Source organism: Rhopalosiphum padi, chromosome 1 (assembly GCF_020882245.1).
Source record: "Rhopalosiphum padi isolate XX-2018 chromosome 1, ASM2088224v1, whole genome shotgun sequence".
Classification (NCBI taxonomy): domain Eukaryota; kingdom Metazoa; phylum Arthropoda; class Insecta; order Hemiptera; family Aphididae; genus Rhopalosiphum; species Rhopalosiphum padi.
Window position 1 is genome coordinate 22,231,799 of NC_083597.1, and position 15,347 is coordinate 22,247,145.

At 26.7% G+C, this 15,347-nt stretch overlaps 1 long non-coding RNA gene across 1 annotated transcript in view; it reads right to left on the reverse strand.

Annotated features, from left to right (window-relative positions):
• Positions 1 to 15,218, reverse strand: part of LOC132918249 (uncharacterized) — a 34,410-nt gene extending 19,192 nt beyond the window's left edge. Inside the window, exons 1-2 of the long non-coding RNA XR_009660431.1 lie at positions 14,932 to 15,218; positions 14,703 to 14,860 (exon numbers count right to left, since the gene is read on the reverse strand). This is a non-coding gene — a long non-coding RNA (uncharacterized LOC132918249). The remainder of the gene's footprint in view (positions 1 to 14,702; positions 14,861 to 14,931) is intronic.
• Positions 15,219 to 15,347: the final 129 nt, after the last annotated feature.

A 15,347-nucleotide genomic window follows, 5' to 3' on the forward strand; every position in this document is an offset into this window, starting at 1 on the left:
TAAAACGTGTTTAAAATTCGATGGGTAATAAACAAATTATAATATTTTTTTTATTTCCAACTGTCAGTTGGTCATTAAATAAATTGTTGAAATTAATATTACGAGTATATACTAACAATAATTTATTATTATATTTATTATATATGGATTACGGATACATAGTATATTGTGTAATGTGTTTTTATTTCATATTAATATCAGTATGAATTAGTTGTGTAAGATTAGAGCTCTAAAATGTCTATAACATATTGTGTGATTAATTATTGAAGATTTCATAAGAATTGTACGTTATCCTCACTATTTTTGATGCACTAAAAATAAAAAAATAAAATACCAACATAATAGTATTTACGATTCATTTTCTTGGCTGATGTATCATATATTTATAATTTGAGTATTATTAATAATATATGATATTATGAATACGTACGTCATGGTGCTAATAAGTTTTTTTTTTAAATAAATTTTCTCTTTGCTATAATAGATAATATTAAAACTGATTTTATTTTAAATTCTGTCTATACGCGCAATTGCTGTTATACGTCACTACATACATTTGACAATATAATAATAATACCATCATCACCAAAACCGGTGGCGGCGATTATTTAACAAGTGCGGCATTAGTTGGCGTTGTCTGGCATATACACCGCAACACCTAATCATAAATGTCTTCAACACCTAATCTGATTGTTTACACCATTTCAGGCTGGTCCAAATTAGCAGATTGTCTGCATAGCGAACACATCAGGATCTGCAGTGACATGTGAACTTAATGGCCACTATAACCGACTCGTAAAATGAATAAATCTAGTGTACGTTTTTCACTCTCAATTAAAATGTGCATCTACGAATAATGTACACACACATACACACACAGACATACATATATATAATATATATACAATCATAACATACATGCATATGGGATGTTTTTGGGGTGGTGGAAGTAGAAGATAGTTCGAAGATTGTTAAGTATGTTTTTATATATATATATATATATATTATATTTAATTAAGTTATCACATAATTACATTTTATATTAAATTAAGTTTGGTTTTATTTTTTTAACAGCTTTATTTATTTATGTATTTTAATCAACAAGTGGGAGCTCTACACAACAATTTAAAATTATAATATATGTATATATTACAGTAATAATATATAAATTATTTGGTATCTATTGAGCACATTGATAATTGTAAAACATTAATCGTTAAATTATAGAAAATCCTGACCGAAAGATTTTCAATAGCTAATTACCTATTAATTAATTGATGAATTTTTTTTATGAAAATAATTTGTTCAGATAGTAAAGAAAGTATACAATTTAAAAAAAAATGCCTGCGCATGTGTAATATGAGAAGTTAAATTTCAATAATTAATATTACCTAATTCAATTTGATGCAGTTGTCAAATTTGACAATTTTAAATAAACCATATCAGATTATGACTCTTTTACTATAAATACAACATAATTTATACCATTTATCCTGTACAACTTTGTCGATCGTTACAGTAATACATTTTTTGGTTTAAATTAAGGATCATCCATTAGACATAATTAAATTGATATTATCGTTGAGTTTGAATTAAAATGGTTGTTTGTGTAATTTTATCATGACATCGATGGTCCTTATATAAAATGATGGCATATTACACCCGTCTGAGATTGAATTTCCGTTCTAAACTTATACTATGTGTGTACTTTATAATATTATGTCTTCAGCTGTCACATTATGACATGTACACACATTATACCGGGTATAACATTATATACGATGGAGATCATATTATATGCTCTATATAGACATATTATATTATATATACACGTTATCTCCAATCCATTCAGTACAAAATAAAAAAATAAAAATATTTCGTCAGTTGTATAGAAAAAAAAACAAATTACATAAATTCTTTAATGACGTCACTTGAGAATTTTTGTCTAGAAAAAAGTCATTCGACTCCTAAGGATATGGGACGAAAATTTAATCTACTTTGACTAAATTATCAAGAATATACAATAATAGTTTTTAAATTGTAAGTATTTTTATTTGAAAAATATGTTAATGTTGTGGGCATTAGATGAATATTTTATTTATTTTAACCTATATATTATTATATTATCATCAAGATAAATCTTCAGAATTCGAACTATTTTTAAATTCAAATAGTTTTATATAACAGGATATATATACATTATTTTTAAATAAAAACATTGACTGTAATGTACTTTGTATAAACACTATAGAACCCGATGAAATAATATCGAATAAAAAAAACTAAATTGAATAGTATACTTTACGCATAAAAAGGACAATTATTACACCACGTAAATACGGAATAGTATGTTAAATGCTTACCTTTTGTAGAAACATAGGTAACATAGGTTATAAAGGTAAATATTATGAAATTAAACATAAAAATGAAAATTAATTCTTAATTTTTCAATTTTTTTTTTCGGTAAGCAATTTATAATTTATAATAATTATAAAGCTTAAATAATAATATAACTCATATTATTATACAAGTAATATTGTAAAATAATATGCACTTTAAAAAAATTGTGTTTCCTTTAATCCAGCCGTGGATTAGACTAGATAAATGGAGTTATTATAATTGTAAGGGACAAATAGCACCTGCTGCAATATTTTTTGAAAGTTAAACGCTTAAATAAATAATAATTAAAATATAGGAAATATGCTCAAAATAAAATAGAGAATATAAAAGATATATAATTACTTATTTTAAAAACAGTCATATAGGTATTTGTTTTTATACACAAATTATGTGTAAATATATTTGTGTTCTTCAAAAAACATAAAAATCTAAACAATCAATTTGTGTCGTTTTCAGTATCGTTTACATATCCTAAATACTGAAATATTTTTATGTAGTATGTATATTTATGTAACACGTAGATATATATTATGTAGTATTTACACTGAATGATTCTTTGATCAAACAATATACTCATTATTTCAAAATTTATACTTCTTAAAATATATATTTTTACATAATTTTCAGTTGAAATAAAATGACATTTTTTTAAAAGCGGAGTGTTAGACCAATATTTTCAGAGTATCTCAGTAAAACTCCACTCCAATCACCTAAACTTTAAGTACTTTACAGCTCATAAAATACTCAACCTAATTTCGATTTGTAAGTATCGTAGTACTCCGAAAAAATTCTGCTTCACAACATTATATAAAAAATGTATGTTGTCGTTCAAAAAAGTAAAAAACGATAAAAAAAATTTTTTTATTGTAAATTATGTAAAAAAATATTTTCTAAGACGTAATAGATTTTTAAATAACGAATGTTTGATAAAAGAATCACCTTGTATATCATATATTATTATTTATTATATATAGGTATATATAAAGGTAGTATAACACTATACAATGTATATTATCACACTACTATACGATGACTCCAACGCGGGTGCGAGACGATGACGGTTAAGCGAGGTAAAAAAAAAAAATAAATAAAAATAATACAAAAAAAAATAATAATAACAAGACTAAGAAGAAACGTAAAACTAATATTTGTGTTTGTCACTACTGCGCGCACACGCACGCGCGCACGCACACTCACGCTACTCTCGGCAAGAAGAAACAATAGCCGGAGGCCGGATGAGCTTTTTAGCGGCGGCGAACCGACTGTTGCCCTGTAATTACGAGACCCCACAGGTCGGCGGCCCCTGCCCCCATAGCTGCCCATTAACAGCACCCCCTCCCGGCCGCCGCCACTGCATCGTACCTCGTTATATTACATTATTTAATATGATTATATACACATGTATCATCGTGTGTGTACGTACGACCGGGCCCGGGACGTAAATTAAAAACCGAACGTCGTTCACATAGATACCTATATACATCGTTTATATGTATTATACATACATATATATAGTATATACATGTTATGTTATAGATATATTATACCATATCATAATGTAATACGCGCATGATATAAAACGTGATCAGTATATGCCTATTGCCTATAAAAATCAATAATAATAACGTAAGTACATATTATTATAATATCGTTGTTAAACGCGTTACACGTAGAGGATCCCGAAGTTCCACGAAACTATTATGTTTTGTATAATATTTCGCAAGTGAAGTTTATATTATAAAATAATAACTAATTCTTACAATATAGATTTCATAAAAAAACATTTTTTCTAACAACCAAATTTAATTTAGTAGATATAAAGCAAATATTTTATTAATGGTTTAAAGGTACTTTAAAGGTACTCCATAATATAATATAATTATTATTATACTAGAATAGCAACAGTCATTGATATTAGTTTCGATTATTAAAACATATTGTATTCATATGAATAATAATTAACTTAAATATAAAAAACATGTTTAAATTATTTAAAACGAACATCAATAAAGTATCTATTTATATTCTAACAGCAAGCCAGCAACTTAAAATAACCTTTAGAAGTCTTGAAGTTTTCATAATATAATATATACGTGAATTTTATAATCACTATAATCATTGTTAAAATACCATATTAATTAAAAAAATTTAAATATAAATAGTATTCTAAACTATTTCATTGAAATAGTAAAAATTTAAAACTTTATATAGGTAGGTACTTAATATACTATTAAATTATATAAAATTATTATAAAAATAATAATGTAGAATATTATAGACACATTAAAAGTTAAGGGATTAGGTTAAAGTTAAGTATATAAGTATGTTAAAGAGTTTTCCAGAAAATTTCAATCACATAGCTTTTCTTAAAATATTGAATAAAACATAGTATATAACATGTATCTTAATTAACGAATAACGACAGCTGATAGTACCAGATAAAAGGTGAATAACATATTTAAACGTTATTATAATATAACAAATATATAACGACTATCTATTCTGATAAACATAATACTAAAATGTCTCAACTTAACTTATAGTTGGCAAATTTAGTTTTAATTTAATTATTTATTAATTTATCAACAAAGTTTTGAAAAATAGTTTTATTAAAGAATTACTATGATAACTAACATTAATAATATAGATTTTAAGATAGATAGAGAAATGCTTCAGAAAAAACAATATCAAAAAAACAAATCAGAGTGAAGAATAAACGAGAACGTTCAGAGTACTACGAAAAGAAATTAAAGAAACGAAAATGAGAAAAAGAACGAGTTAACTGAATATTTAGATATCGATGATATCACAGAAAAATGTTAATATATTGTAATGCTTAACATTTTAAAAATAAAAAAGAATAGAAAATATGCAAATATAAATTGTCGCCACGGAAAAGTTTAATTCCCTAGACGTAATGCACATATCCATACAAATTGAACAATTTTTTGAACCGAGTTATTTTAATTTTTAGAATACTGATATAAACTATAGGGTAGCGGCATTTCATTCAATATAAATAAAGGGGATTGGCCATTGGCTAGTGAAGCGAGAAATGGGAATAGCTCCCTAGTGGCGTAGTATAATATATTATGTACGATAATTGTTATGTAGTTTTGGTACATTTGTTAGTTTGTTAACTAATTTTTAAATTGTTTTTTTATATAATATAATTTAATTATAATAATTGAGCATACAAATTTAGATTTGTTTTTTTATTAAATAATATTATTGAAATGAACTACCATGTTGTTAATTTATTAGCAATTAAATAAAAATTAGTTTTTTAAGGTCAAAAAAGTGTACCTCTGGAATTTACATTATATTATTAGTAATCATACTACTAAAATCGACTACCTAAAATTCAATGGAATTTATATCTGCCAAAAAACCTATATACTCATTCGTATTTTGTGTAGTGCTTACAGTTTTATAAAGATAATGACAATTAGTTAGTTTAAAAATATTATATTCGTTTATTTAAAACCATGTTCAATATTATTTTTTATAAAAATAAAAAACTATTGAGGAAGGAGGGACTAAATGACAGAAATGAACGAGCGTCATTATAATATGTTACACATACATAATATTATGACATTCGCTCGTAAAATTCTTTACTTTTGGCGCTCTAACAATTTATTGTATTGATTTATTTTAGGCATTTAAAACATGTATACCAAATTACCAATAGGACAATACAATCATATTGGGTTTGTTTCCATGCAAAACTCTTGGTAAACGGTCACTTTGTAGTGTCCGTTGTTTAAAATGCAGAACGCGGACACTTAATACGGTCTGGTAAAAAGGTACATTGCAGAACGCGGACACTTTGTACGGTCGGGTAAAAAGGTACTTTGCAGAACGAGGACACTTTGTACTATTATATACATAAAGTATATATTATAAATATAAGTTTTATACCTAAGTAGTAACTAATAATTAGGTATGTATAGTGTTAATTATTAAAATAGAAAAAATAATAATAAAATTGTTATAAAATATTGATTGTATAATAATAATAATAATAATAATCTAAATAAACAAATAATCAATAATATCATTCCATCATCAAACTACATGTAAAAATGTGTACAGTATAAATATCAAAAAAAATGTCACAAAGTAGTATAATATATAAATAGTATTTAGATGTAATGATTTTTAGATTATTAGCTAATAAAAAATAAAAATAAAAATAGAATAATATAGAAGTATGTCAAATTTGAAATAAATGTCAAGCGTCAAAAAAAAATAGAATATTGAAAAAATGTTTAAAAAACTTCATGTAAAAATGTGTACAATATAAATAAGTCAAAAGGCAGTATAATATGAAAATAGTATTTAACAGTTCTGCAATGTACCTTTTTACCAGACCGTATAAAGTGTCCACGTTTCGCACTTTTAATGCCTGACCGTACAAAGTGACCTAGAACCAAGACTCTTTTCAGGTAATTCTTTTTTACCAGTTTTTTCGATAGTTTCAATATACTTTTTTATTTGTTTGTTTTTGTTATGCTATTATGCAACGAGTAGTTATTACTTAATTTTCTATAAAACTAAAATGACTAAAAAGCGCTAATATAAATTTTAAACCCATAAAATACATTTAACTTCTCAACCAGGTTAATAAATCGTTATTATTATTTATTTGATAAATTAAAAATGATCGATTAAAACGTTTAGTGTATATATCAATGCCGCCCAAACAATATACTTCAAGCGGTTAATATACACGTATGTAATTTAAGAGGCGGTGGTCAGTGGATCCACAGTCATAGAGTATTATTGTTTAAATTGATTATTAATTATCATTAATATGATATACGTATGCAATGCGTGTCGTACTATAGGATAAAACGTTGAGTGTAAGTTGAGCATAATATTATATTATATACTCATCGCCTGCAGTATCTAAGCGTTTAAGAACTATATAAACAGTTTATAACAATAACAAACATAATAATAATGTACACTGGTCGCGATACACTGTGTCATCATATACGCTATAATAGCCTGTATAATATAAAGGGCACAGCGAGTTTGATATAAACATTAGAAAACAAATCTAGTATGCAATGTACACTACCATATTTAATACATCATATATTATACTAATGGATAGTGTTATTGATGACATAAAATATCTCTATAGTATAATAGCGTATCAATAGAACACACCTAACCACCGCCTTTCAAATTAGAGAAACGTATTGTAGAGCAACACGAAATCACGAAATTGTATTAAAAAAATGTTCATGTTCAAGAAGACTAAAATTGCGTATTTTTCAAGATGTTTGACGTACTCCTAATATTTAAAAAAAAAACAGGTTACTCACATCCACCCACTCATCCCGCCCACGTCTTATAGAAATCAATTCAAGCCATAATAGGTATTGAAATCATTTTAAACATAATATCACAACCTAAAATATAAATATTCGAGGTCTTGGGATCTATATAAGCAAGATAAGTTATTCATTGTATATTAGTTGCGTGAATATTGGCGAATATTTCAATTTATATTAAACAATCAAATCATAGTAGGGACGCCCCTGCAGGTTAGAGTATTAAATTCAACGCTGTTGATAAATCCACGTTTTTATAGCATAAGTATATATATATATATATATATATATTATTAATTTAAAACGAAACATTCTGATTAGGTTGTTACGTGTAGATAATACAATTTATATATATAAAACAGTGTTGTATTATATTAAATAGTTAGGCGTATAGTTGAAAAAAACCGATTAACTAAGTAAGCAAATTGTTTTTTCAACCTGACATAATCGAAGTGTCTCGTTTTAGTTTATTACCAACCTTGAAGATTGGTTGGATGTAAATGTAAGACCTAATTGCAAATGTTTTAACATCAATATTTACATTTTGTATGCTTTAATTGAAAATTTATTACGTATATTACAAAATATGAATAGGTACTAAAAATTAGTAATTATTAAAATGCCGATACAACATTTTATTTTAATGTAATAACAAAAAAAAAATATTAATTAAAAAAATAAAATTAATAGATAAATTAAAAAAAAAAGTTCAATGCAATCTAAATTCTTAAAACGATTAATTACAGTTATACATTTGGGAATACTCTTATTCAAATGCCTAAGTACGATTCGTATAATTTTGAAAATAATTAAGAGTAATTTATCAACTTGTTACCAACTATTTATTTTATACTCCATAACATTTTCATGTGTTGAAGAGGCTCATTGACTCTGTTAAATGTTTGTGAAATAATATGAATTAAAATATATTATGTGTTTTTCCTAACATTTTTTATTCATGTCAAGCAAGTCACGCTAAAAGTCCGTAATGCCAACAATAATATATATATGGACCATAGACATACCTTACCGTTGTATAATGTATATTATACTATATAGATTGAAATTCTAAGAATAATAAACGGATAAAAAAAATAAGTTATTGTGTTCAATAATTATAATTTATACAGACGATTTACAACTAAATATTATACGTTATATTATTACATTACATTTTCATGTTAAGAAGTCTAAACAAACCTTGAAAAAATTAACCACGTCAACCTTCGTGTGTGTGATTTCCCATACAAATTAAAAATCAATCATAGCTTTAAATGTATAATGTATAGTGTTACACGGAACAGTTAGGTATAGTGTTATTATCATCGATACACAAAACTAATTAAAACTATATTGTTCGTATTTTCCATTAATGCGTCAAAGTTGGCTTATACTCTTATTACTAAAACTACGAACAACGTTTAAATTAAGTTAGTCACTTAATTTATAATCACATGTTTAATAAAAACAATGAACTTGGCTTTAAAATTACATTGATACAGCAGATTAACTATCTACCTACCTTAAATTACGACAGAATAATTATAATTTTCAAGGTTATGCGTTTATAATAAACCAAGATGTGTGCAATTTAATCTATTTTATTTTTATAAGAAATGTCAGCTAGTAGTAAATTACTAAGTTGCTTGTTTATTTTTTTATTTTTGGTACTACTTACATAAAATGAAATCTTAATTATTTTACCTATCTAACCATTTTTTACATAGTATTAAAGTAAGCTAACTTTTAGATATTAATATTACAGCGTAGGTTATGTGTATAGATGATGCCTATTATATAATGTATCAATCCTAAATATGTAATCAAAATGTACATGTTTGCAAATTGAAGAAACTATAGATTATTATACAATTATTAGTTTCAACCTATATCGGCTATATCTCATGTATTATATTATTATACCTTATCAATATATTTTTAAAATTGAATACGAGAAAATTACAGATATATTATGGGTAATAAGAATAACTGATTATAAACAGTTATACTAAAATATAATATTGATATTTAGTTGTTGTAAATAATTTAATACGATATTTCAAAACATTTAATAATAATTGATTATTATCCGTGAATAATATAGGTACATATTTTGTTATAACTTATAAACATGCCTAATTTATCATAGAACTATAAAAGTACCTATACAAAAATATATTTGGTTATTTAATCCCCCCCCCAATACACCTGAAGCACAAATGATGTAGAGACTTGTTGAACTAATATAATTTAACTAATATACATAAGAAATGTCTTTAATTGCAAATGGATAGTTTGTTTCGTCCAGTAGTTCAATGCACAATGTCACTATAAGCTCATAATTTTATTGTTTATGTAGGTAGGTGTTTTGTGTAAACTAATTAAAGAAAAAAATATTATTTAATATTACTTAAAACTTTAAAATATAGCCTAATAATATTATAATTATAATAAATGGTAGTTTTTATTTTTGTTTTCTAATGCATTGAGTTTACCATAAACATTAATTATATGTATATTTAATCAATAACCTAGATAATTACAAAATTAGTCATAACTCTTTTAAGTTATCCCTTGTCCATGAATATAAAAAACTGTATTTATTCCTTATTCCATGTAGAATAAACAAAATCATTAACATTCATAATGTATGACAACTTATTAGGTAGGTATATTGCCTAATACTTAAATTGAACAAAAACGCAATCTTTCTATTTAAAAATTATTATAATTATTAACAAACAATATAAAATTGAAAATATACATAATAATAAAATATTATAGATACATCAGTGTTATATTGTAATTCGCAGTAATATGATTAAAATGAAATTATTTTTACACGAAAATTGTACAATAATAAATTATTGCACTCCATTCATTAGCGTTTAAATAATAATGAACCATATTATATGATATTTAATTTGTCAATAAAATATAATGTTATGTAGGTACAATGGAAAGTCATTGAATTTTATACTACAACGCTCATGTATAGTGTTAACAAAATATTCGACCGAAATTCGAATTTGGGAACGCTATCAAAACATAATATATACCTACATATATTAAAGTATTCAACTGCAATTGTTCCCACAGACGACCCCGCACATATACCCACCACGATAATGTACCGTTGTTGAATGGGATATATTTTTTCTCACATATATATACGATATATTATTATAATATTATATGTATAAGAAAATATGAATCTTATTTCGAAAACAGGTGAAGTGGACGGCATATGCCACCCAATTGGCAAAATTCTTTTTTGGAACACACGATTATAATAATATATAAAAACTAGTGTGGTGTAGGTGTGTGTATGTGTGTGTGCTGTGACCGAGCTATATTATGGGGCCTAGACGCATTTTTCCCGAGATCGTGTTCGAGTGCCACTCGCCCGGATTACGCCGAACGATGATGGTCCTTTAATATACCGACAAAAGGTCCGTAGAAGATTCTTCGGGAAAAATCGTGTTATTGTTGTCCTTCGCCAACGTCCGACGAATTCCTGTGTCCCTATTCATTCCCAAGGACACCGACCTACATTATATAGATTATGTACCTGTGTAATAATGTTATGTGTCAGACTATAGTCGTGGGTGTTATTTTTTCTCGAATCAATAGGAAACATTGCTGTGCACAAGACTAATTTATACGATTTTCGATCTCTGACAATTTATTTTCACACGTTTCGTAACGACTGCAGTATAATTCAAAATCAAAATCAATACAATTTACGTTCTTTTACTAAACAACTATTGCCCGGAGAGAAAAAAAGTTACAATCAAAAACGTGATTTCTAGTCACAAATAAGACTGTTTTCGTACCTAATATACAGATAATAAATCATTACAAACGATAAGTCACGGTACCTAATAATTTATTTGTATTATTATTCGATGATACACAAACAAGTACCATTTATAAATTTATTATATATTGTATACAATATACAATGATTTTTTTATTCCTTAAATGTATGTAATAACGCATACCTAAATATTAGGGTAATATTCGTACGATACAATATATTTATACATATATATACATTAATTGTAATATTATTAACATATTTCTAAATAATTGATAAAGTCGTATAATATAATACCAAATTTTATTCAGTAATCCAACAAAAAAAGTTTACAAAATTTTGGCATCAAAGTTTTAATAACTGCCAAATTTAACAAAGACACCTAAGGATATGTCCATGTTTACCCATCAAATGAGATCTGTGCCAATTATTAAGGTTCAAATGCATTTCCGGCACCATGTTGGTGAAAACATTGAATTTGTTAAGCCAAGTTTCAGAATTTAGTCTGGTGAAAATAATATAACACATAAATTTAAAATAATTTATGTTATTTTTTGATTTGTTTAGTTATTTAAAGAATTATTGTTAGCATTTTAAGATTTTAATAAAACAAAAAAATAGTAAAATGAAGTGTAAGATTACAAAGTTATACGATTAAAAAATTACTTTTCTTGTGGATTAATGTATATTACCTACATCAAAAACATTTTATATATATTTATATTGATAAATTAATCTAACACTTAATTGTTTAATATATTTGCGCCTATTTTATTAAATTTTATAATTAATACTTATTTAATAAAATTATTCTCTATTTCTCTGTACATCATTTAAAAAAAAAAAATAATTATAAAATTCAAAAATTGGACTTGTACTCGTATATTTATTACGATTTGTAAAATAATTTTCTTCATAGAATTTTTGTCTATTCAAAAATAAATTATTTGGGTTTTCGAGGTTTCGGGTTTATGATTTTTAAGAGTATTTAGGGGTATTACAGATTCGTGTTAATTATGATGATATAAATCTCTGCATACAAATTATTGCTTGAATAATATGTTAATACTGACAATACGTCTATACAACTATACTAAAGTAAGATCCAAGGAGTACCTATAATAATTTATAATAATTAACTAAACCACAATTTCTCCATCAAAATTATGCTGTCCTGGGCAGACATTGGCCGCAATAACCGGTAGAGCAAACAGAGTGACAACTACAAATTAACCATATATGTTAATATAACATGATAAATTCATATGTGGCCAAATTAAAAAACACAATCATGGTTGTTGCCATACTTAAAGGAATCAACATATTTTTAAGTGATTTTGGCGAAATAAAATATGACGTAATTTATAGTTTTTCGCCTTAAGATAAGTAATATATGTCTAAAAATCACAAACAATTACCATATATGAAATACCACTCTCGAAAATTAATATTACGATAAAAAGTAAATCTACTTATATTATTTTCATTTTAATTTATAATAGTTATAATATACTCGTAATACCATTGATTATACTATATAGTACTATATATAATCAATAATAATATCTAAAAATCGTATAGTTGGGTATAGACAATAACAACAAACTGACTTATACTATATGAGCGATACAAATATTACATATATACTTATTGTTCATTAGAATTTTATAATATGCTTATAATATACTACTTCTATTAGATGTCATGTCTATTCCATCGTCCGTGTAATCACATGTGTTACGTTGAACGTAAAATGCAATAACATTAAATAGATAATAAATAATATGAAAAATTAGGTGCTGCGTAATTGAGCAATGTGTACCTATATTGACTTTGATCTTTGGTAGCATGGCTTGAAATAGTTGAAACATTATTACGGTCAGCGGTCAACACTACTCGATACGGGAGTTACCCGTTTCCACTAAAATCATATATTTCCCTTTTCCGCCATATGAAAATATTTATAGGATAGCAATTCGAATAATATATTGTATAGTTGTAGCTTGTAACTATATAAGAGGGGTGAGCATATTTATTAATTAGAAAAAAAAATAAATATAAGAATACAAATTATTAAATTAAAAAATAAACATTATCATAAACTAACTGAGAATTATCTATATGTTCGTAGGGAAAATATGATAATCAGTGAAAAAATTGTCATCTAACAGCGAAAGTATTATGAATTTCAAAATCAAAATCGTAGTGTAACTCATGTACTGCATTACACATATTATTATAACTGTTATTTGTAATTGTATTGTTATCAACATTTTATTATTATACGGTTCATTTGAAAAAAACCTGTCCAATAGGCTACAAAATAACTACAGATATCACTAACAAATAATAAAATAATATAAATAATATGACATGTGTATGAAATAATAATAAAAATATAAATGTATTATTTTACTTATTTAATTATTAATTGTAAAAACAAAGCGACAATATGAGAAGAGCGAATGAGTGGAAAAGGAAAAAGTACCCCTATGATATCTGCACTACGATAATATACAAAGTACAAATCGCCGTGTGCGTAGTGTGAGACAACGGTAGTAGTGGAACGCCCCTGTTCTGGTGATGCACCGGCGGAACGAAAAAGACAGTAAAATAATAATTAAAACAATTATTTTACGACATGTGGCGGCTTCGTGGTGTTTACGTGCCGCGGGCTGCAATAATGGGACCGGGTAGTCATTCAAAGTTAGTGGCGGCACATCTCGCACGGCGTTGTCTATAAATAAATCGGCGGCAGCGGAGGAGACGCGTGCGAGGCCGCCGCCGATATTATATCGTGTGGCTGCTACTGCGGTATGATATACAATATTATAATATTATATACAAGTACGTCATAGTAATAGCTAATATTCGATATGCGCACGTGTTAAATATTAAACTACACGACACAGCGAACGCGTGGTCTGTAGTAACATATACCGTCATCGTCATCACTATATTATACCATAAGCGCGATTCGGAGAGTCTTAACTGTCCCGAAAATCATCTAGCAAGAAGAAGTCCCGGGCACCGCCAAGTGTTGTGCCAAAATCATTTAAACATTATACATACATACGTATATATGTATTTAGGCGGTACCTAAATATCTAATCCACTATAAATAAAATAATTACCTTTTCCGACCGACACGACGTCTCGATCGAATTAATAATATCGTCTAGGACATTATTTGCTCTTCGAGACTGCAGATGAGTGGATAAGATGGCGTGGACCGTGTTGACTCTATATTATGATGCGCGTATACAGAACGCCGTTCGAGTTATCGTCCGTCCTTGAGCCAGAAAAAAATTAGTTTCTCCTATACAGTAATAATATATTATATACTATATAGGATATACATACATATAAGACTTTATGATGTTATATAGTGCAACGCGTGTGTACATGACACTATATAATACGACGACGGCATCACGTTATTTAGTGTACTTGGCACTCGAGTGTTTCTATCCGCAATACCTCTCGAACAATAATCTGCTGCTCTCCGTTCGAATAACCGCGATCAATCGTCGATATTCCACATTTATTTATCAAAAGGAGAGAAAAAAACCATCTGTTCACTATCAACTTGTGCAGCCGAAATGTATACGATCTAAAATAAATTTAATTTCAAAAGTACAACGTGAGCGCGCGAGACTTTAGTGCAGCGAACACTGTATACCGGCCAAATAAATTATAACCCAAGGACTGTTACTCGCATTATGTATAATAAATATGTATAATATTTGTTTATCTATATAAGTTCTCGGTGAGTCGCG